Source organism: Equus przewalskii, chromosome 22 (genome assembly GCF_037783145.1).
Source record: "Equus przewalskii isolate Varuska chromosome 22, EquPr2, whole genome shotgun sequence".
Lineage (NCBI taxonomy): Eukaryota > Metazoa > Chordata > Mammalia > Perissodactyla > Equidae > Equus > Equus przewalskii.
The window spans coordinates 17,732,080-17,754,735 of NC_091852.1; the positions used below are offsets into that span (position 1 = coordinate 17,732,080).

General features: G+C 37.7%; 1 long non-coding RNA gene across 1 annotated transcript; it reads right to left on the bottom strand.

Moving 5' to 3' along the window:
* Positions 1-593: 593 nt before the first annotated feature.
* On the bottom strand, positions 594-22,518 carry LOC139078568 (uncharacterized). Its single transcript, XR_011531581.1, has 3 exons — positions 22,317-22,518; positions 8,002-8,109; positions 594-4,494 (listed from the first exon to the last, which is right to left on the bottom strand). It is a non-coding gene; the product is annotated as an uncharacterized lncRNA (long non-coding RNA).
* Positions 22,519-22,656: the final 138 nt, after the last annotated feature.

Genomic DNA, 22,656 nt, shown 5'->3' on the forward strand with positions numbered 1-22,656 from the left:
GGGAGAGAGAGAGAGAAAGAATCCTTGATATCTCTTCCTCCTCTTATAAGGACACCAGTCTTATTGGCTTAGGGCCCCATCCTTACGACCTCATTCAACTTTAATTAAAGTTAAACACCTTCTTAAAGGCCCTGTCTCAAATACAGTCACACTGGGGGTTAGGGCTTCAACATATAAATTTTGGGGGGACACAGTTCAGTCCATATCAACGATCCCCTGCCTTCAGTTGTACATGATCTCCTGGAGCAGACAGACATGCTCAATTGACTACAGTGCAAGGAGGATGAAACCAGCCTTGGGAAGAGGACACGAGGGAGTGCTGAGGGAGTTAGGAGGGTACTATTGTTAGCAAGGGCCAGAGCCTTCTCCAGGTGAGCCTTTTCCTTATCTCTTTAGCTACTTGTTTCTCCCTAAATGTTAATCAAACCTGCGACGGTGGTGTTTCCAAACTGTGTTCTGTGGAGCCCTGATGTTCCACGGCCATGTTCTAGTGATTCCTTAAATGTGTGACTCAGATTTCATTTAAAAGTCTACTTCAACTATTAAAACTATAATAAAATAACATGCAAACAAGCCACGTGAAATAACCCACATGCGCTAAGTATCAAACTTTAATACATTAAGGACCACTTAGAGATCAGGTTATCTTGATTTCCTGTAGGCCTTGGAATAAAACCTCTGCCATTTTTGCCTAATTGAAGAATAGCTTGAGAACACAGGACAAGCTGTCAGAAACAGTTGATCGGTACAAGGAAACAAAAAAGTTATGCAAATAAATTGAATTCATTGAGGTAAATATGTACTCTAATTCTCATTTAAATCCTGATTTCTGCTTTTTCTCTTTTCATTAGAACAAACTTATTGACTTAAAAAGTTGTTGTATATAGGGGCTGACCCTGTGACCGAGTGGTTAAGTTTGCGCGCTCCGCTGCAGGTGGCCCAGTGTTTCGTTGGTTCGAATCCTGGGCGCGGACATGGCAGTGCTCATCAAACCATGCTGAGGCAGCGTCCCACGTGCCACAACTAGAAGGACCCACAATGAAGAATATACAACTATGTACCACGGGGCTTTGGGGAGAAAAAGGAAAAAAGTAAAATCTTAAAAAAAAATTGTTATATATATGAACTTATCAATGTATGCTGATTCATGTTAATAAATAATGGCTGTATACTTATTTCATGTAAGAGTTCATTTGAAAGTAGGGTGGCTGCTAAAGCAAGTTTGAAAACCACTGCTCTGTCTGCTTACGTGTATCCCATTCTGTACGGGCTGTTAAACAGCTAAAAACAACTGAAGTCTATCAGATGATCTAAAGCTAACAGTGAAGTCCAAGAGAAAGCAAACAGCTAAGACCAGGCTCATGGGAATCTAGGTGGGTGGATGTACCCTTGAGTCATTGGTTTTACAGCCTGACAGTGAGCAGTCATTCATTATAAATCATTAGAATTTTAATTTACAAAACTAGTGTAGGGAGCTGAGTTGGGGAGGGACATTAATATGAGTATTTGGTATTAAGATGAGAGCAGCTCGGTAGGAAACTTCCTAATGGAAATGTCACTGATAGTAATTACCCCTTTCCAGTTAAGCAGCTCTTTGATTTTCCTCTAGCATTAGGGGACCAGGCAGCCTGACAGATAGAGTAAAACAAGAAGGGTGATTTAGAAAGCTAGAGAATCTGGAAAGCTGGCTAGGGAATTTGGAGACAGCCGTGTAATTTGATATTTGCATCATCTGAGGAGTGCGATGGGTCATGCTTTTTAATCGCTAAGCAGAAATCCAATGGGGGCGAACTGGTGTGAGATACTGAGAAGCGGAGACGAGGAGCAAGAATCCAGGACTTGCAGATTTGTTCCCCCTGGCTGGGGATAGAGAGGGCAGGATTCCCAGCCACGGTCAGGGGAAAACTAACTGACTGCCAGCTCTTTCCACTCTCCCAATAGATCCTTCTAGCTCTTTGAGGGCCCAAGGATGGTATGCCAGTGACTCTTGGAGAAGTTTTAGAAAGATGTATAGCATCATCTCCTTGTAGGGAGTGTGTGAGATGTTTATTGTCACTCAAAGGTTATGAAATCTTATGTTAATTAAACTGAATGTACAGAAAGCTCTAAATATAGTCTCTGAACCAAAGTACCTTTTTGAGGCTTTTTTAAACAAAATAATAATTCTTGGTCTCTTTAAACGTAGTACCAGCAACATCCTACTTCCAAAGAAAATGCTTACAAGTTGAACGGTGAAATTTTTGATGATTACACAGCCTCTTGCCAATGGATAAATATGCTTGCCTTTCATTCTTTAATTTTCCAGTGTTATTATCCCCTACATTTCTGTCATTTTCCCCTTCATGGAAACAGCTTTGTAATCTACTCAAAATGAAGAGATTGAATGAGAACACCAGTCCTACATTTTGTTTCTCCTTCAATGATGAAAACTTTCTTTATAAAGAACATTAAGGGAAACATGTCAGAGGGCTTGAATTATCTATATTTGCGTGTGACAAGTTAATAATAAGATTGAGTTCTTCTGTCTGCCTCCAGAATAAATCTCATTTCTTTGAGAATACATAACACACACAGGGAAACACACACTTATATGACAGTGTGTAAATACAGCAAATATACTTCAGGGTTTCCATGGATGAAGTTAGACAAATGCTTTCCGTATAGAAATTTTTGTTTCTCAACAAGGGAAATACTACAGCTATCCCTCTGTAAAGCTAACCAGACTCTCTGTGTTAACTGGCTGATGTAATGTTCGGGTAATTTTTGGTTGATTTCCTAGCAATCAGAGATAATATGGCGATTCACTATATTTGGTTTTTGCCAGTTGGTAATGGTTCAAACACATGGGAGTCATTCAAAGCTTTGCTTTTGCAGGTTCAATAATTCCATCTCCACCTAGAAATGAAATGATAGATGTTTTTAAAGCAACTAAATAATGCATGATGTGATGGGATGAGGAGAGTATTGCTAAAATTCACATCAAATAGCATCCTCTATCACTTCGCTCGGTTCTCAGAACTGTTCCATTAGTGCCCCTTTAACATGTAATACTTCCCAATTAAATGTGTTGGTAAGAATTATTCATTTTAATAATTAAAGAGCTTCCCCAGCTCCCTGAAGAGCGTTACCATGGAGGCCCAGCTCCACTGCTGGGAATAATCCCAGCATGCTAATGTAAGGAGAGGGTGACAGTTGAATGCTAGTATTGCCATCGGGTGAAACTAACTCAAGGCTCATTTCAATGGCTGGGCCCCGGGGCACTTGTGAATGACCTTTTGCTGTAGCAGGGTGTGATATGGGTTGGTTTTGTGGCTATAATGGGGTGCAGTATTTATCAGCTGTTCTGTATTTTGACTATGTTTTGAGACATTCTAGGATGACATGAGAAGACTTTTTGACTGTGTTCAATACTCCTTAACTATTAGACACTGATTCCCCTAGTTGGGTTTTGTGATGCCTTAGGGCTTAGGGTTGCCATGAAATTCTGCAAACAAAATTTTCTTTCATTTTAATTAAAAAGAAATAGAATGCCTTGGGGGTTTTAGGAGGGGCTGAAGCAAAAGTAAACCTTGAGAAGGGATCATAACCAAATGCAACAGTGCTCATTGGTCTGTTGTCAGCAGCTCTGTTGAATCAGGGTCTCTGGATGTTAGTCAGACAGTGCCTACTTGGGGATAAAATGCTGGTAAATGTAATCACAGCTGACAGCATTAGGGATTGATAATTCCCAAACACTTGAATTCCTATTATAAGAAAGTTGTATAGTATGGTAAAGTCAAAGACTCCATCCCCTTACTGAAAATAATGGGATGAATCAAGGTGACCACCACCACTATCACTCCTGGTAATCATAACCCTAATAAAATAGCTCATGCTTGCGAAGTGCTTACCATGGAATGCTATTCTAGGTGCATTCCATAAATTGACTCATTGAACTATTGGGTCCTAGATTCTGGTAATTTGATCGGGTCCTAGATTCTGATAATTTCCCGAAGACATTAATCCCTATAACTTTGTCTACAAATATTAGCACTATACCCCTATGATGATAATGTTTTGTGACTATTCAGTTCTACACACCTTTCAAACCACTCTCACATTTATTCATTTGATTCTTGCAACAAACTATTGAGGTAAATAGACCTGTTTTGTGGTTAATTGTACAGAGACGTTATAGGATTTTCCAAAGTTTCAAAAGCTAAACCTGGATTCCCAGAATTTTCAAATTGGAAGTATTTTACAGATTTTTGATGATGAGAAGGCTGACTTGAGATTTGTGGGTTACTCAGGCTTTAGGTCTTGTCACTGTCATTATTATGAATGTCCTGTGGCATCAGTAGCTTTGCTTTGCTTTTCAAAACTGGAATGACCATTCTTCAGTTTTCCTTGATAAGAAGCACGTTTGCTTAAGATCACTCAGGAACACCCCAAGAGCAAGAGCAGAGGCAGAGTGGCTTCTCCAAAGGGTTTTCATCATGTACCAAGTCAGTTAACCTGGGAAATGAAAAAATGGAAGGTGATGGAAAAAGAGCAGAAGGCAGAGGGGAAGAGCAGATGACTTGTCTTTGGTTTCTGTCACCCTCCCTGGGACAAGGACAGAATCGAGCACTTTCTGGGTTCCCAGGCAATGACTGGATTGTGGTGACGTCCCCCACAGGGGATCTAGCTGCAATAAGCCTATCTTGGGGTGCTTTGCTCAGTCTTCCATCCACAGGAAGTAGTAGTCATGATGTAGTCGTGATGTGTGAAGAGATGGCCAGAAGCCTGGGCTATAGAAGCCAGCTATTCACTGTTCCTCCCAGGGTGGAACCGATTCCCCATCTGTCAGTAGTCCTTGCCACCACCTTCTCTGAATCCAGAGCCTATCTTGACAGATGGTTCTTATGTTACATTCTAATTGTTTTTGTTTTTTTTAAGGAGATTTCTCAGACCTCAACTTATAGTTAACATTTTAGCTAAATCTTTCTCTGTTATCTTCAGCAGTATATAGGTACGACTTAGTGATTTTCAAATGCACAGGGCAGTATAGCTTGCTAGTTCATAAGTTTCAATACGTGCACGTGATGTTTGTAGCACTCCTGAACTGAAGCTAGAATCATCTCTACCTGTTATGAGTAGAAGGGGAGAGAGGGTTCTCTCACGGTTTACCCCTAAGTCCCTCTGAGTCCCACCAGTGCTGTTTTTCACATTCTCAGATCATTATGGTTTGCTGCTTATCTGGCTGACTTAATCAGGACACATTTGATTTCAATGAATAAAACTCTTTATAAAATGAATCACGTTTTTTAAAAATGGAGGATTCATTTTAAGGATACAACAGGGAATTTCAGGGGAAACCACAGGTAGGAAATGAAGGATGGCCTGCTCTCATGGGACAGGGATTTGGAAATATTAACTCAGGGTGCAAACTCTCCCTCACTCTTTCTCTTTCTCTCTCTTATTCTTTCTTTCCAGAGCCTCATTGTATTTGATGTCAGCTTTTCTCAGAACCTCTGTAGACTGTCTTCCGCTACAGGCATGGCCTATCGTGGCCATCTCCAAATGGCAGCTTCAGCTCCCAAATTTCCCCTATCTCATGGTCTCATGCTGGCAGCCAACTGACCTGGACTCTGTGTGTCAGTCACTCTTCTCAGTGGTAAGCAACAGAAATCACCATGGGTAATTTAAGCAGAAAAGGATATCTGGAGCTTATAGAATTGTTGACAGGGGTTGGAAAATGGGTAGGAAACAAAGGCAGTTCCACAGCCAGAACAACGGCCACAGAACAGGTCACAGAACAGGTCCTGTGAAGACACCACTGCTGCCACTGCTAGACTTGACTAGCGCTAGACCTGTCAAGAACTAGCCTTAGACCACTGACACTGGGGCCACTGGATTCTGCTATTTCTGCTTCCGCAGTTGTCCATCCTGCTCCCTCTGAAATAAGATTCTTTAGCGTCCTTACAGCTGTGTATCACCAGCCTCCAATTCGAAGTCCGGGGCGGGTATTTCTGATTGGTCAAGTCTAGGTCGTGTGCTAGTTCCTTGGCTGCAAAGGAGGCTGGGAAAGCAAGTATCAGGCACTTTCAGGCTCTGTAAGGGAAAGAGGACTGTGCCTCCCACCATCTCTTATAAGGTGGAAAATTCCTCAACTCTAAGAGGGACATTTAAGTTCTGGGCATCTCACCCCTAAAAACACCCCAAACAAATGGTCACTACTCAGTGTCCCAGTTCCTCACATCTGAATGAGTAGGAACAGTCTACTTTGAGTCAGATATCCATCCCTGGACCAGTTGACTGTGGCTGGTGAGGCAGGATGCCTTTAAAATAGGGCTGCACTTTCCAGGGTTGTGGGTGGATAGATTCTTCTCTAAGAAGGGAGGTGTAAAATCATGCCTAGGTAATCACGGCTGTGTGTTTTTCTGACACTGGTTCATAATTAGCATCCTGAGGTGACTTGCATCCTGCACTACACATCATAGATAACTTGCTAACTTGCCATTGGTTACATTAATATGGTTCTACGCTTATTTAGCTTTCCCAGGACAGCTATGGTTACTGTGGGGCATTTGGTAGCTCTGTGGACCCAGACCTTTTCCAGAAGGTCCAATTGCTTTTCCTGCTTAGGTAGTGGACAAATTCGAGCCTATTCCTTGGCTGGACATTTGAAAGTATAGCTCCTAATATTCACCACACTGCGTCAAATGAGGTAATTCTTTGGGGCTTTGACGATGGTCTGGCAGGTATAATCTTTGAGAACACCTACCTGAGTGCCTCTTAGAGATAGGTCAGGTGTGAAAGTGGAAAAAGGGTTTGAATGGATAAAATACCATTAAATAATAATTTATTGCAATTATTTTTCCTCAGTCAAAAAATACATATTTGGTACCTATTTTATGCTAGGCACTGTGCCAAATTTCATTAAAGTTAGTTTTTCTTTTTTTATTTTGAGGAGCAATGGTAAATTGCAAGAAAAGAGATCTTTTTCAGCTATAGACAAATAAATAACAATAAAAGCCCTGTATAGCATTTCATTTCTGTAGTTTTATAATTTGGGTATTAGGGATTCAATTGTGGGGGAGCTGGATATCTAACCCAACATTATGTCCCCCCTCAAGAGTTTTAAAATTTTTTTCTTTTAATAAAGAATTCTGAAACTCTTTCTGGAGATTTTGTTTGGGAGCCTGAATTTTAAGAAGTACAACTGAGTTTTTGTTTTGAATTAGGTAAATGGTGCCAGGAGCAACAATTATCATTGTTTAGTGTTATTTGAGCTTTAGAGGAAAAAGAAAGCTCATGGGAAATACCAAAGTTGATAGGTAATAAAAGGAGTCTATATGAAGCAAAACACAAGCAAGAATGAATATTACGTGAAAACTCCATCGTATCAAGCGTAGGAGTAGCAGAAAGATTTTTTAAATTATATACAGTCAGATTTTAAAAGTATGAGGCTGTTATAGTAGATGTGGTGAAAATATTTCGGCTTTGGAAGGGAAATGTGGAAGTTTAAACACAAGCAAATATTTAAAGAATATCAATGATCTACTCCATCATCATCTATTTTACTAATGTGCCTTACGATCTACAGCCACGTCTCATCTCTTCTTCTGAAGGTTTGTCGCATCCCAGAAAGATGTATTTGAGAAGTAATGACACAATTATGTCATAAAAGAGATTGATGGGGCAATTTCGTTTGACAACATGGTTGTGAGACGTATCAAAATATGCCATGGTCTTTTATACTGTTTTAAAAAAGAAGATACATGATGACATAGGAAATGGTAATTTGTATACTCATGGGGTTAAGACAAATTCCATACAAAATAACTTTTTTAGCCTTTAGGGGGACTGATTTTCTTTCAAGGGCCAAATATACATTTAGCAGCAGGCTTGGCTGAACTTGCAACACACGTTATAGAAAAGTCTACTGGAATAAGACCGTCCTGCAGCCAATCCTATTCAACAAAAGTGTGGATGGACAAAATCCTCATTATGTTAAAGATTAAAACCAAGAATACTTACCATCCAAGTGAATTCTCTAAAGTAAGAGTTGCCAACTTTCTATAAAAGAGCAGGTAGTGAATATCTTTGTGGTCCTCCAGTCTCTATCACAGCTACAGTCGTGCATTGCTTAATGAGAAACACATTAATGAGAAACATTCTGAGAAACACATCATTAGGTGATTTGATCATTGTGTGAACATCACACAGTGTACTTACACAAACCTAGATGGTATAGCCTACTACACACCTAGGCTGTATGGTACTGATCTTACCTGTGGCTGTGTTCCTATGAAATTTTATTTATGGGCAGTGAAATTTGAATTTCATATAATTTCATTTGTCACAAAACATTACTCTTCTTTTTTTTTCTTTCCAGCTATTTAAAAAATCTAAAAGATGGTTACTAGACTTATCATGGTGATCATTTTGTAATGTATGTAAATGTCGAATCACTGTGTTGTATACCTAAAATTAACATAATATTGAATGTCAACTATACTTCAATTAAAAAACATGCAAAAACTATTCCTACATTTGTGGACCATACAAACACAGGTGGTGGACCAGATTTGGCCTACGGGCTATAATTTACCAGCCCTACTTGAAGGTGGCCTCGTCCTTTCCTTCTCTCAAAGCTTCCAAAATAATTAGGATTAAATACATATTCAGGAGGCACATCGCATGTTCCGTTGAAGCACAACTTTGTTTTAAAATACTGTGGTCTAAACTTCCACACCCCTCCCCCGCCTAGGCGTTGACATCTTTAATTTATAATGTCAAGAATGTGAAATGTAAATAAGACTCATCAGAGTTTATCGATTTGGTATCTAACTACCTTCTTCCACATTATTTAATTCATCTTTTCTTTTCCTAATTTCGTAACATAATTCCTAATCCCTTTCCCTTCACTTCTCCCTTCAAATCTAATTTGTATGTGACATATATAATCTTCTTTGGAAGAGATATTTGCCATGACTCAAACAATCCCTCCATTTGCCCTTGGGTTCTTACTCTTGAAATGAGAGAACACACATTTTAGTCCCGGATGAATAAGAGGGAAAAAAAAAAAAATAAATGGAGTTGAACATCAGCCAAAATACAGGCTTTACATAAGATGCCCAACTAATTTCCCTTAGCTTTGTTCGCTCTATTAATTTTCTGCCAGTCGCTTATTTTCTCACAAATCTCCCACATCTTCCAGATGCAAAAGCAACAGGAATGAAAGCTCCTATTTGAGCCAGAGAAGCAGAAGGAACTCAGCCATTCTCACAATTATAGTAAAAAAGCATTTCTTAATTCAATTTAACCAATGAGGGTGTGAATATGTGTTTTCCATAGACAGTACTGTGTAAAGTGGGGATGCTAAAAGCCTATACAGGAGAGTATATATCCTTAGGGACCTTGCGATTAAAGACTATTCCCAAATATATTTAAATAAAAATAAAGAACAACAAATATGGCACCTGACCTGGCCAAGAGGATATCAGCATTGGGAAAGGAAAGTATTCTATATAATTCCTTTACCTTGCTATTCCCAACGCTGCACCACTGAGAAGGTTTTAGCGCCTCTGAAGTCCTTCCTAATCTCCTAGGCTGCTGAAGGATTTCTCACACGTGCTGTCTTTTGTAGTTGCATCTTGACATCATGAGGGTTCTGTGGTACAGCTTACTGAGCATGTCTAAGGTCACAGCCCCTAAGATTCCTGCTAGCCTGGCCTGAGTTCCCCACCTGGACATTGCCCAACACCTAGGCATGCCTCGGTCTTTATTTTTTGTTTTTAGCAGGGCACCCTGAAAGTCTTGTTACTGGTGTGGGGGAAGTGTCTTTTGCCCATGTTTGTTACCCTCCGCTGCAAAGTTTTTTATCAGTTAGAGAACACAGCTCTAACATTCTTATTTCGTGTTTATTGCAGCCCCTTTCCCCACCTCAGGACTCGGAAACTAATCCTTGAAGACTGTGCTGTGAATAATTTGAGGGTCAGATACCTAGATATAATCCTCTCTTCCATAAGAACACAATGACCTTGAACCAAACATATGCGCTGCAATTCTCTCCTCTCTTAGCATGAATTTCTTCCTCTAAGCTTTCTCAGACATTCACTCATCTAGATCCTAGGCCTGGCAAATCCGATAAGCCCCACTAAAATGCTTGATGGCCACACACAGCTTGGATTTCCATTCTAAAGTCTCCACAAACAAACATAATTCGTAGCCAGAATAAATCACGCAAGTGACAGAAGTTGTAGATAAGTGTTCAGAAAAAACAAAGATTATGTTTGAGCTAGAGTTGTCAGAGAAGAGTCTGTTAGGGTCTAGGATTTGAGCTAGACTGAAAAATGGATGTGGATAGAATATGCAGTCAGTGGAATACGGATAGTTAATGTCTTTCTCCACTCGTGCTCTGACTTGCATTTCAGGAGTTCATAGTCAAAGGCCATTTATGTGGGCAAATCATCAGGAGATAGACAATAGAATAGCTGTTTTGGAAAACATGAAGTAAATAAATAAACAAAAGTTTAGAAGAAGAAATCAGTGGGACAAGGCATTCCTTATATGTTAGTCAATGAGATTGTGGGCTACACGTAGGAGTGCATGTTTCAATTACATCTGCACAAGATATGAGCAAATTGGTGTGCAGGAGGGCTGTGTGGAAGAGATGGGATTTCTGAAGTTTCTGAGCACTGCCCTGAAGGTTTCAGAGGCTCTGACCAATATTAATTCATGAGATTTGTAGGGTGAAGTTTCTTGGAATAGCAACAAGATGAACCCCCGGGGTGAAATGTTTTTTGCATTTGCTTTTCCATTGAATAGAGCTTTTTAACCTCGAAGAGGTTAATTTTTGGTTGAGAAGGAGAATTCATTTCTGTGGTAAACCACTCAGAACGACACACGCACACAAAAGTGCAACTAGTTGAATTCTCTGGTTATGGTTTTCATAGGTGTCTTTGTATTGAGTCAAAGACAGTGAAGGGAGAAGAATTAAATGTGGCATAGGAGAATTAGTAGAATTGGAAACCACAAATTAATCGGGAGGTTCTAATAGGTTACAAGAACACCGGACTCAAATTTTTCTTTCTCTTTATGGACAACTAGCAGCAGAGGGTACTCCTTACTCACAGTTCTCTGGGGGCTTATGGAGCGAGTCATAGTAGACTGGTGTCTTGAATAATCTTATTGTATTATTCCCCCTTTTCCCTCTACACTAGAACTTTCAACACAAACGAGATCAAGGACAGGGAATATTTGTTATCAAATCCTCCAAAAGTTCAATCACGGATAAAGTTAAGGGGAAGTTTGAAATGAAATCTGACAATTGGTCTCTGGGTTGCTTTTGTTCAAGTCATCCGAGAGCAGCTGTGGAGAGCGGTCAGAAGACTTGTATTGGAGTCACTGTGCTGGTTTGGGAAGCCCAGCTTGGCCTCATAGGGACTGCAGATCTGAGTCAAGTTATTATTCTCTCTGAGGCTAAGTTTTGTTACATGAGAAATAGAGATAATTAGAGCAATTGTGAGATTTCAGTAAGATCATGTTTCTTGAAGGCAGAGACTTTGTTTTTTCTCTCTTGTAAATACCCACCACCTAGAACAATGTCTAGCACATAGTAGGTGCCCAGTTAATATTTGTTAAAATATGAACTAGTGATTTTAAAGTGAAAGTGACTTGCATATAGAAGGTGCCTGAATTAGTCAAGGTTCTCCAGAGAAAGAGAGAGATATATTTTAAGGAATTGACTCACCTGATTATGGAGGCCAGCAAGTCCAAAATTTGCAGGATAGGTCAGCAGGCTGGAGACCCAAGAAATAGCCAATACTGAACTTAAAATGTGAAGGCTACCGGCTGGCAGAATTTCCTTTTGCTCAGGGGAGGTCAGTCTTTTTTTCTATTCAGAACTTCAACTGATTGGATGAGGCCCACCCACAATATAGAGGGCAATCTGCTTTACTCAAGGTCCACTGATTTAAACGTAAATCTCATCCAAAAAAACTCTCACAGAAACATCTAGAATAACACTTGACCAAATATCTGGGCACTATGGCTCATCCAAGTTGATACATAAAATTAATCATCTTGGATTCATACATTCATCTTATCACCACTCAGCAGTAGATTGTTATAGAATCATCCATTACTAGAGCATAAACCCAGACTCAATTTGCTATCAGCAACCTCAGCAACTGTTTTTTTTCTTTTTGGTAGAAGCAGAAAGAGAAACAAAAATAGAGCATTTCTCCATTGATGTTCTAATGTCTTGTTTCTTACAGATTTTTCCCTCAGCAATGAAAATATATAGTTGTACTATATTTGAGACTTTGCCTCCTCTCTTGCTATAAGTAAATTTCTTTCTTCTGGCTTTTCTAGAGCCACTCCATGCTCTTAACTACTTTTCACTTTTAATAGGGTACTAACCATGATAAACATGATCATTGGTGCTGCTAGACTTGAAAATACAAGCTTTTTTCTTTCTTACTTTTCTTTTTTTACACATGTGCCTTTTTACTCCTTTTGCCCTCCCCCTCCCCTGTTCCCCTCTGGTAACCACCAATCTAATCTCTACATCTATGTGTTTGTTTGTTGTTGTTGTTGTTTTTTAATCTTTCACATATGAGTGAAATCATACAGTATTTCACTTTCTTGGTCTGACCTATTTTGCTTAGCATAATACCCTCAAGGTCCATCCATGTTGTCACAAATGGCACTATTTCATCTTTTTTATGGCTGAGTAGTATTCCATTGCATATATATATCATATCTTCTTCATCCATTCGTCCCTTGATGGGCACTTAGGTTGTTTCCAAGTCTTGGCTATTGTGAATAATGCTGCAATGAACATAGGGGTGAAAATATCTTTTCAAATTAGTGTTTTCATGTTCTTTGGATAAATACCCAGAAGTGGAATAGCTGGATTATATGGTAGTTCTATTATTAATTTTTTGAGGAATCTCCATACTGTTTTCCATAGTGGCTGCACTGGTTTCCATTCCCACCAGTAGTGTATGAGGGTTCCTTTTTCTTCACATCCTCTCCAACACCTGTTATTTCTTATCTTTTTTAATAATAACCGTTCTGATGAGCGTGAGATAATATCTCATTGTAGTTTTGATTTGCTTTGCCCTAGTAATTAGTGATGTTGAACATCTTTTCACATACCTGTTGACCATCTGTAAATCTTCTTTGGAAAAATGTCTGTTCAGTTTCTTTGCTCATTTTTTAACTGGGTTGTTTGTTTTTTTGTTGTCAAGTTGTATGATTACTTTATATATTTTGGATGTTAACTCTTTACCAGATATATGATTTACAAATATCTTCTCCCAATTTTTAGGTTGTCTTTTCATTTTGTTAATAGTTTCCTTTGCTGTGCAGAAGCTTTTTAGTTTGATGTAGTCCCATTTGTTTTTGTTTATTTTCTCTTTGTTTCCCTTCTGCAGGAAGACATGATATCCAAAAAGATACTGCTAAGACTGATGTCAAAGAGCATACTGCCTGTGTGTTCTTCTATGAGCTTTTTGGTTTCAAGCCTTCCATTCAAGCCTTTAACCCATTTTGAGTTAATCGTTGTGTATGTAAGATAATGATCTACTTTCATTCTTTTGGATGTTGCAACACCATTTATTAAAGAGACTTTCCTTTCTCCATTGTATGTTCTTGACTCCTTTGTCAAAAATTAGCTGTCCACAGATATGTGGGTTTATTTCTGGGCTCTCGATTCTGTTCTATTGATCTATGTGTCTGTTTTTGAGCCAGTACCATGCTGTTTTGATTACTATAGCTTTGCAGTACATTTTGAAGTCGGGGATTGGGATGCCTCCAGCTTTTTTCTTTTTGCTCAGGATTGCTTTGGCTACTTGAGGTCTTTTGTCGTTCCATATAAATTTTAGGATTCTTTGTTCTATTTCTATGAAAAATGTCATTGGGGCTTTGATGAGGATTCATTGAATGTGTAGATTGCTTTAAGAAATATGGACATTTTAACTATGTTAATTCTTCCAATCCATGAGCATGGAATATCTTTTCACTTCTTTGTGTCTTCTTCAATTTCTTTCAACAGTGTTTTATAGTTTTCAGTGTACAGATCTTTCCACTCTTTGGTTTAAACTTATTCCTGGGTATTTTATTGTTTTTGTTATGATTGTAAATGGGATTGTATTCTTGATTTCTCTTTCTGTTATTTTGTTGTTGGTGTATAGAAATGCAACTGGCTTTTGTATGTTGATTTTGTACCCTGAAACGTTATTATATTCATTTATTATTTATAATACTTTTTTGGTGGATTCTTTAGAGTTTTCTATGTATAAAATCATGTAATCTGCAAATAGTGGAAGTTTTACTTCTTCCTTTCCAATTTGTGTACTTTTTATTTCTTTTTCTTGTCTAATTGCTTTCTTTCTTTTTCTTGCCTAAATGCTCTGGCTAGGACTTCTATACTAAGGATAATACTGTGTTAAATAAGAGCAGCAGAAGTGGTTATCCTTGTCTTGTTCCTGTTCTTAGAGGGACAGCTTTCAGTTTTTCACTGTTGAGTATGATTTTAGCTATGGGTTTGTCATACATGGCCTTTACTATATTGAGGTACTTTCCTTCTATACCCATTTGATTCAGAGTTTTTATCATAATGGGTGCTATATTTTATTGAATATTTTCTCTGTATCTATTGAGATGATCAGGTGATTTTTATTCTTCAGTTTTTCATGTGGTGTACCGTGTTGACTGATTTGCAGATGTTGAACCATCCTCGCATCCCTGGAATAAATCCCACTTGATCATGGTGTATGATCTTTTTAATGTATTGTTGTATCCAAACTTGTTTTTGTGTTGCCATTCATGTCCCTTTTAGGTTCTTTGGCAGCAAAAAGCAGAGGCCCACTTATGCTCATTCATGTGAAAGCATATTATAAGGGTTCAGGAGTCTATCATGAGACTCTCAGGGCAAGTGACCACAGTCAGTTTGGATGGGAACTGAAAACCTTAAGGAATAGAAGTTGCTCTCTCCATTAAGCATTACCTGGCATATTAGTTTCCTAACAAAATACTACTAATTTGGTAGCTTAAAAAATCAGGAATTTATTTTCTTTCAGTTCTGGGGACTAGAAGTCTGAAATCAAAGTGCTGTCAGGACCATGCTCCCTCTGTAGCCTCTAGGAAAGAATCTTTCCTTGCTTCTTTTAGCTTCTGGTGGTTGCTGGCAAACTTTGGTGCTCCTTGCCCTGTGGCAGCATAACTCCAATGCCTGCCTCTGCCTTCATATGGCCTTCTTCTCAACTTTACCTCTTCTTATAAGGATACCAGACGTTGGATGAGGATTCACCCTAATCTAGTATGACTTCATCTTAACTCGATCACATCTGCAAAGAACCTATTCCCAAATAAGGTCACATTTGGAGGTACTAGGGTTTAGGATTTGAACATATCTTTTCAGAGTACACCATTCAACCTACAGCAACTGCTATCTCATTCTTGCTTTTTACATCATTCCCTTTCCATTTTTTTCCTTCTCACTCTGCTCCAAGTGGTTTTCTCTGCTTACTCAGAGTTTTGTCACCCTCCTATACCTTAAGATTGTCTTGTCCATGGCTTTGGTTTGCATCATGTCAACTCTGTCTCATATTCTTCTTTATTTTCTCTCCTCTTTAATTTCCTCAGCTGACCACAGCATGTTTATTTCCCAATTAAAATAACTGGAAGATGATCCTAATTGGCCAGATCATCTTTTTCTGCACTAAGCTTTAAGATATTGTCATTCAATATAAGGCTAACCTCTGAGGCAAATATGTACTCTTGGTTCAAACACTTGGGTCTGGGGTCACCTAAGCATGACTGCTTAGACAGAAGGAACTCTGGGTGAGTCTTGTATACACTTGATGAATGAGTGGCCCCTAAAACTGTATTAACCAGCAAGATACAATTTTTTGTCTAATTTTTTATAGAATTAGACAAAATTATTCTAATGTTTTTATTGAAAGGCAAGGGAACTAGAATAGCTAAAACAATTTTGAAAGATAAGAACAAAATGGGGGAAATCATTTTATTTTATTTCAAGACTTATTACCAAACTATAGAAATCAAGGTTTGTGGTGTTGGTGGAAGAATAGACAAATAGACCAATGGAATAGAACAGAAAACCCAGAAATACACCCAAACAAACATGACCAACTGATTTTTGACAGGTGTACAAAAGCAATTCAATAGAGGAATGATAGTCTTTTCAACAAATAAGATTAGAACAATTGGATGTTCATAGGCAAAAAAAAAAAAAAAAAATGAAACTCAATCTAAACCTTATATGTTATGCAAAAATTAACTCAAAATGGATCATAGATTTAAATGTACATCATTCAACCCCCAGTGCTTGGTATCTCATCCCTGCTTCTTGCAGCATTCCCATTCCATTTTCTTAACATTTCTCTTAGTGGGATCTTTTGCAAAGTGATGCTTGTAATTTTCATGCAAATTTGTTGATTTTTTTTTTGTTAACTGTGCTTTTGGTATCATGTCTAAGAACTCTTGACTAACCCCTAGATTCCAAAGATTTTCTCCCATGTTTGCTTTCAAAAGTTTCATAGTTTGGTATTTTACATTTAAATATTTGCAAACCATATATCTGATAAAGAAGTCATATCCAGAATTTGTAACGAACTCTCAAAATTCAGCAGCAATAAAAGACAAGCAGCTCAATTAGAAGATAGACAAAAGATATGAAGAATCATTTCACCAAAGAGGATAAACAAATGACAAATAAGCACATGAAAAAATGTTCAACATCCCTAGCCATTAAGTAAATGGAAATTAAGACCACAATGAAATATTGCTCCACACCACATCTAAAATAAAAAATAGTGAGAGCACCAAATGTTGGCAAGGATGCTAACAAACTGGATCTCTATTGCTGATGGGAATGTACAATGGCATAGCCATTCTGGAAATAGTTTGGTAGTGTCTTAAAAAAATGAAATATACCCTTGCCGTACAATCTAGCAATCACACTTGTGCATATTTATCCCAGGTAAATGAAAACTTTTGTCCTCAGAAAAAATTGTATGCAATGGTTCATAGTAGGTTTATTTGTAATAGCCCCAAAACTGCAAAAAAAGAAGTCCTATAATAGGTGAATGGTTAAACAAACTGTGGTACATCTATACCATGGAATATTACTTAGCAATAAAAAAGAACAAACTATTAATACATACAATGACTTGGAAGTGTCTCAAGGGCATTATACTGACTGAAAGAAAGCCAGTGTCAAAAGGTCACACACTGTATTATTTTATTCATAGAAAATTCTTAAAATGACAAAATTATAAAGATAGTGAACTGATTGATGGTTGCTAGGAGTTAGGGATGGTGAGGGAAGGGAGGGGGTTATGGCTATAAAGGGGCAGCATGAGTGAGTATTTGTGGTGATGGAATTGCTCTGTGCTTTGATTATGGGAGGGTTACACAATTCTACTCATGTGACAACATGACAGAGTTAATAAACACATATTATGCTAATATCAATTTCCTGGTTTTGATATTGTACTACAGTTATGTAAGATCTAACCAGTGGGGGAAACTTAGGTGAAGCATACATGAGACCTCTTTGTACTATCTTCGTAACTTCCTGTGAATCTCTATTTTAAAACTGTTAACTTAGTCGCTGTACTCAGCCTGAACTCACAGAGCAGAAACTGCAAAGAGTCAGTTCTAGTAAGTGAGGCTACTTTGAAATTTATGTACTTGCTTCTTTCATTATCATGTGTTTTTAAGTGTGTATGCATTTATGTCTTCCTGATGTATTGACTCTTTTATCATTATGAAATGTCCCTCTTTGGCTTTAGTGATATTTATTGTCTTAATGTCTAGTTTGTCTGATATTCATGTAGTCACTCAAGCTCCCCATGGTTACTGCTTGTTTGGTATATCTTTTTTTTCCACTCTTTTACTTTCAACCTGTTTGTAGCTTTGAATGTAAAATGTGTCTCTTATAGACAGCATCTCATCGGGTCTTGCTTTTTATTCATCTGATAATCTTTGTTTTTTCATTAAAGTATTAAGTCCATTCACATTTAAAGTAATTACTGATATATTTGGATTTACATCTTCTATTTTGCTTTTTTTTTGTATATGTCTCATGTTATTTTGTTCACCTGTTCCTCTTTAATGTATTCTTTTGTGTTAAACAAAGCTTTGTGTGGACCATTGCAACTTCTCTGGTAATTAAAAAAAATTTTGAATTATTTTCTTAGTTGTGGCTCTCGGGATTACAATATGCTTCTTACCTTATCATAATCTAGTCAGGTTAATACTGACTCAATATTGGTAAAATACAGAAACTTTGCTCTAACAAAGCTCCTTCTTCTCCCTACTCCTCTGTGCTAATGTCGTCTTATATGTTTATATACATATATAAAAACTATATATAATACAGTGTTATAATTACTGCATTATACAATCTTATGTTTTAACATAAATTGAAAGGAAAACAAAAAGTATATTTATACAACCGTTTATACTTACATATGTATTTATCAATTCTAGTGCTCTTTATTTCTTCCTGTGTGTTTCAGTACCTCTGATGTCATTTTCTTTCAGTGTGAAAGATTCCCTTCAGTATTTCTTATAAGATAGGTATAGTAGTAGTAATTTTTTTCAGTTTTTATTTGTCTTGGAATGTCTTTATTTCCTATTCATTTCTGAAGGATAGTTTTGCTAAATATAGATTTCTTGGTTGACAGTTTTTTCTTTCAATACTTTGACTATATCATTCCATTCGCTTATGGATTCTCTTGTTTCTGATGAGAAGTCAGCCATTAGTTGTACTGTTTTCTCCTGTATGTGATAAGCCCTTTTTCTTTTAGTGTTTTTGACATTTTTCTGTTTGTTTCTGATTTTCAACATTTTGACTGTGACATGTCTAGGTGTGGATCTCTGTGTTAACAGTACTTCATGTTCATTGAGCTTGTTGGACTGTTGGGTTAATGTTATTTTTAAAAATGAAATTTGGGAAGTTTTCACCCATTATTTCTTCAAATATTTTTTCTACTCCATCTCTCTTTCCTCTAGAAGGAGGTGACTTACGTGTAAGGTGAGCTTACACATATGTGGGTACACCTTGTGTTGACCTGCATGTTTCTGAGATTCAGGTTATTTTTCTCTGTTCTTCAGATTGGATAATTTCCAGTGATTTATCTTCATGGTTCACTGATTTTTTTTCTTCTGTTATCTCAAATATGCTGTTGAGCCTATCTACTGAATGTTTCATTTTTGTCATTGTTGAAGTCAACTCTAAAATTTCCATTTGGTTCTTTTTTATTGTTTCTGCTTTTCTATTGAGATTTCCTATTTGTTGAGTGATTCTTTTCATATTTTCCTTTAGTTCTTTAAACATAGTTTCTTTAATTCTTTGAACATAATTGCAGAATCTGCTTTGAAGTTCTAGTCTGCTAAATCTAACATAATGACCCAATGAAATGGGTTAGTTTCTTTTGATCTCTTCTCCCTCCTGAATATCAGTCCTACTTTTCTGTTTATTTGCATGTCTTGTAATTTTTTTGTTGAAAACTTGACATTTTGGATAAGATATTAAAGCACCTCTGGATTTTAATATTTTCTTTTGACAGCTTTATTTTATATTTTGTAACTTTCTTGAACTTAATCTGCAGAATCTCTCCCGCAGTATGTGGCCGCTAATGTCTCTACTCAGTTTTTAAGTTCTTGTTTTTATTTCTTATCTAGCTTCCTAATGGCTGTCTTTGTGATTTCATACCTTAGTTGATAGCCAATGATTTGGGTCGAGGTCATACTTAAACACCTCAGCCCCATAAGGTTCCTTCCACCCTCTGCTGATGGACCAATGTCTATGTTTGAAGTTCAGGTAATTCTTATCTGCCTTGGCTTTTATTTTCCATCAGACCGTCTCAGATTTCCCTTGTGCATATGCTTGATCTCCTGGTCATACAGGAATGTGTGGAAAGCTTATCTAGCTCTCATATGGCTCTCTCATTTTCACACTCCCTGTTAACTTTTCACTGGTTCACTACTTGCCTCCAAACTGATATTTTAATCTCAAGCCAACAGACCTGTGGATTTGCCTCATCCTTTTTCTACTGAAGTTACCTCTTTTACTGACAGGCTCATTGAGTGTGGGTTTTTGTTAGGGTCTTCTGCCCCAAATCAAGTCTGCCCCTACTGGCAGAAGGCTGCTGTTTTTTGTGACTAATCCTGCTTTTGGAATACTAGTGTCCTGACTAACTGGGGGATTGGGAAATGGGATGGGAGCAGCCCTAGGCTAAAAAGCTGCAGAATCCCATTCCTCTTACCCAAGCTTCAGCTGATTTTCATGGAAAATGCTTTTCAGTGTTTTTTCTGCCTTTGGGTAATTTCTAGAGCCCTGAGTGATTTTTTTGGACCCTTTTCCTCAACTTTAAACTTGTTTTTGTGGGGTAGCTGGAAGGATTTTTGACCTCTTTATGTTCCATAACCAGTTTTATGTTTTTAAAGCATGAGAGATGCAGATGTCTTATTTTATTTACAATTCTATGTTTTGGTCAGACAAGGAATGACCTGCTTCCTCAGGCTAATATTTCTCCCTTTTCAGAAGTATCACATCAGAAGTGATATTTTAATGATGCAAAATACAGTCTATTTAAAAATGGCAGTAACTTATGAACTTAATTGGATTTTTTTCTTATCACATATGGGTGACCTGTGTCTTGCTAATTGTGAGACTATTTGTGTAGGTGGTGTGACTTGATTATTATGTACATAAAAATATTTATGAGTGGGATGTACATTGTTAAGTTCCTTATTTCAAAGACTTTAAAAATTATGTATTTTTGCAACTTTTAAAGTTTAACTGTCAGTGTTAATGAAGATGAACAAAAAGTGTGGTAATATCCAAATATTGGGCAACATGAAAATCATATATGCTGCTGCCTACTTTTTTTGTATTTCTATCAGAAAATAGTTTTATTTATCACACAAATAATAGTTTTTAGCTAGCAGAGTTAAACATTGTATGTGTATTGTTTAATTGAGTGTTGATATTTCCTTGAGGGGGTTATTACATTATCATCATTTTACAGATGTGGAAACTGTGTCTAAGAGAAGTTAAGTAACTTGCTCCAGGATTTGTTGTTAGTGCTATTGAGTCAATTCCAATACCTAGTGACACTGCGTACAGCAGAGAGGAACCCTGCCTGCTCTTTTTGCAGGGCTTCACTGCCCTTATGGCCAGTTTTCTAAGTGGGTGGCCAAGTCCGTCTTCCTAGTCTGTCTAATCTGGAAGCTCCACTGAAACCTGTCCACCATGGCTGACCCTGCTCGTATTTGAAATATTGATGGCATAGCTGTCAGCGTCACAGCAACACATAGCCACCACAGCATGACAACCAACAGATAGTTAGTGTGGTTCTCTGACTGGGACATGAACCCGGGGCCATGGCAGTGAGAGTGCTGGATCTTAACCACTAGATCACCATGCTCAAGGATAGGCATAGAAAGATTGGTGTAATGCAGATTAGAAGCCCAGTTGGTCTGACTCCCCAGAGCTTGTTTGTGTAGTATGTGGCCATGTGATGTGGAAATTCACAGTATTATTTCCAACTGGGGGTAATATGAATTTTAGAGATGAGACTTTTTAATTTCCTTTTCCCCCTTTCTGCTGAACTTTTAGCATTGCTTCTGAGACTGATAAAAAGAGTCCACTTGTAGCAATTCTAGCTTTGTCTGCCTTGCTGGCCTACAACTTCCCTGGGGCAGAGTGCTAATTGCTTTTATATAATTTATCTTATAGTCTTGCTTTACTTAAGACAACAAAATTCATAAGCACATTTGTTTTACAGTCATTTAGATACACGTAATCTTCTCTTTGCTTTCCCAGTATTAGAAAAACCTAGGTTTTTCTTCAAATTAATGCCTTTAAAATTCACAACTTCTAACCCTGATGCATGAAACAGAATGGTGCTCCAAATTCAATATGTTTTCCATTTCCTTTATTATATGCAGAATACATGATGATGGCACAAGGAATATGAAAGTAATAATAATTTTCTCCACTAGTGAAAAGCTTTGGGATAAACAAAGATATTAAATGCTACTCTTGAGTTTCGTTTATTTATTCCCAATATATGATTCTCCCTTAAAGACATCACTCTTGGGCTCTATATTTGGAAAACACATGCTAAATTTGAGTGACACCTCGGATATATGAGAGGCTACTTATTTGCTAAAACTCACTATTTTTTTGGTCTGTTTGTTTGAAAGTGCTTGTGAAGAGTGATCAAAGTTTTCCCCAGTCTCCCTGAGAGCCAGCCTGGGATGGACACATGGCCAAATGGACTGAGCATGCCAATGTTTACCTTTTGAGAATGAAGGTAGTCCAAATCATTTCAATCTCTTTGATGCTCACAAAAGAGGTGAAAAAGATCTCATGAACAAGCAACAGAAACTAGTAGTCTTCACTTTTGCTGAGGTGTGGCCGCTAGCTGTAGGCTTTCCAGTGTTGAGGGTGATTCTGAATCCTAAGGAGCCAAAGGTGTACAAACAGCACCAGAAGACACCCTGAGGGAAAAACGAGCAAAGCGAAAGCTCTAACAGCTCATTGTTCCTTACTGATTTTTCTGAGGTGTGGATCATGTTCATCTTTCCACTGGAGGCTATTTTGCCCACAGCTTATTTTGTTCTTAGGTGGTTCAGCAC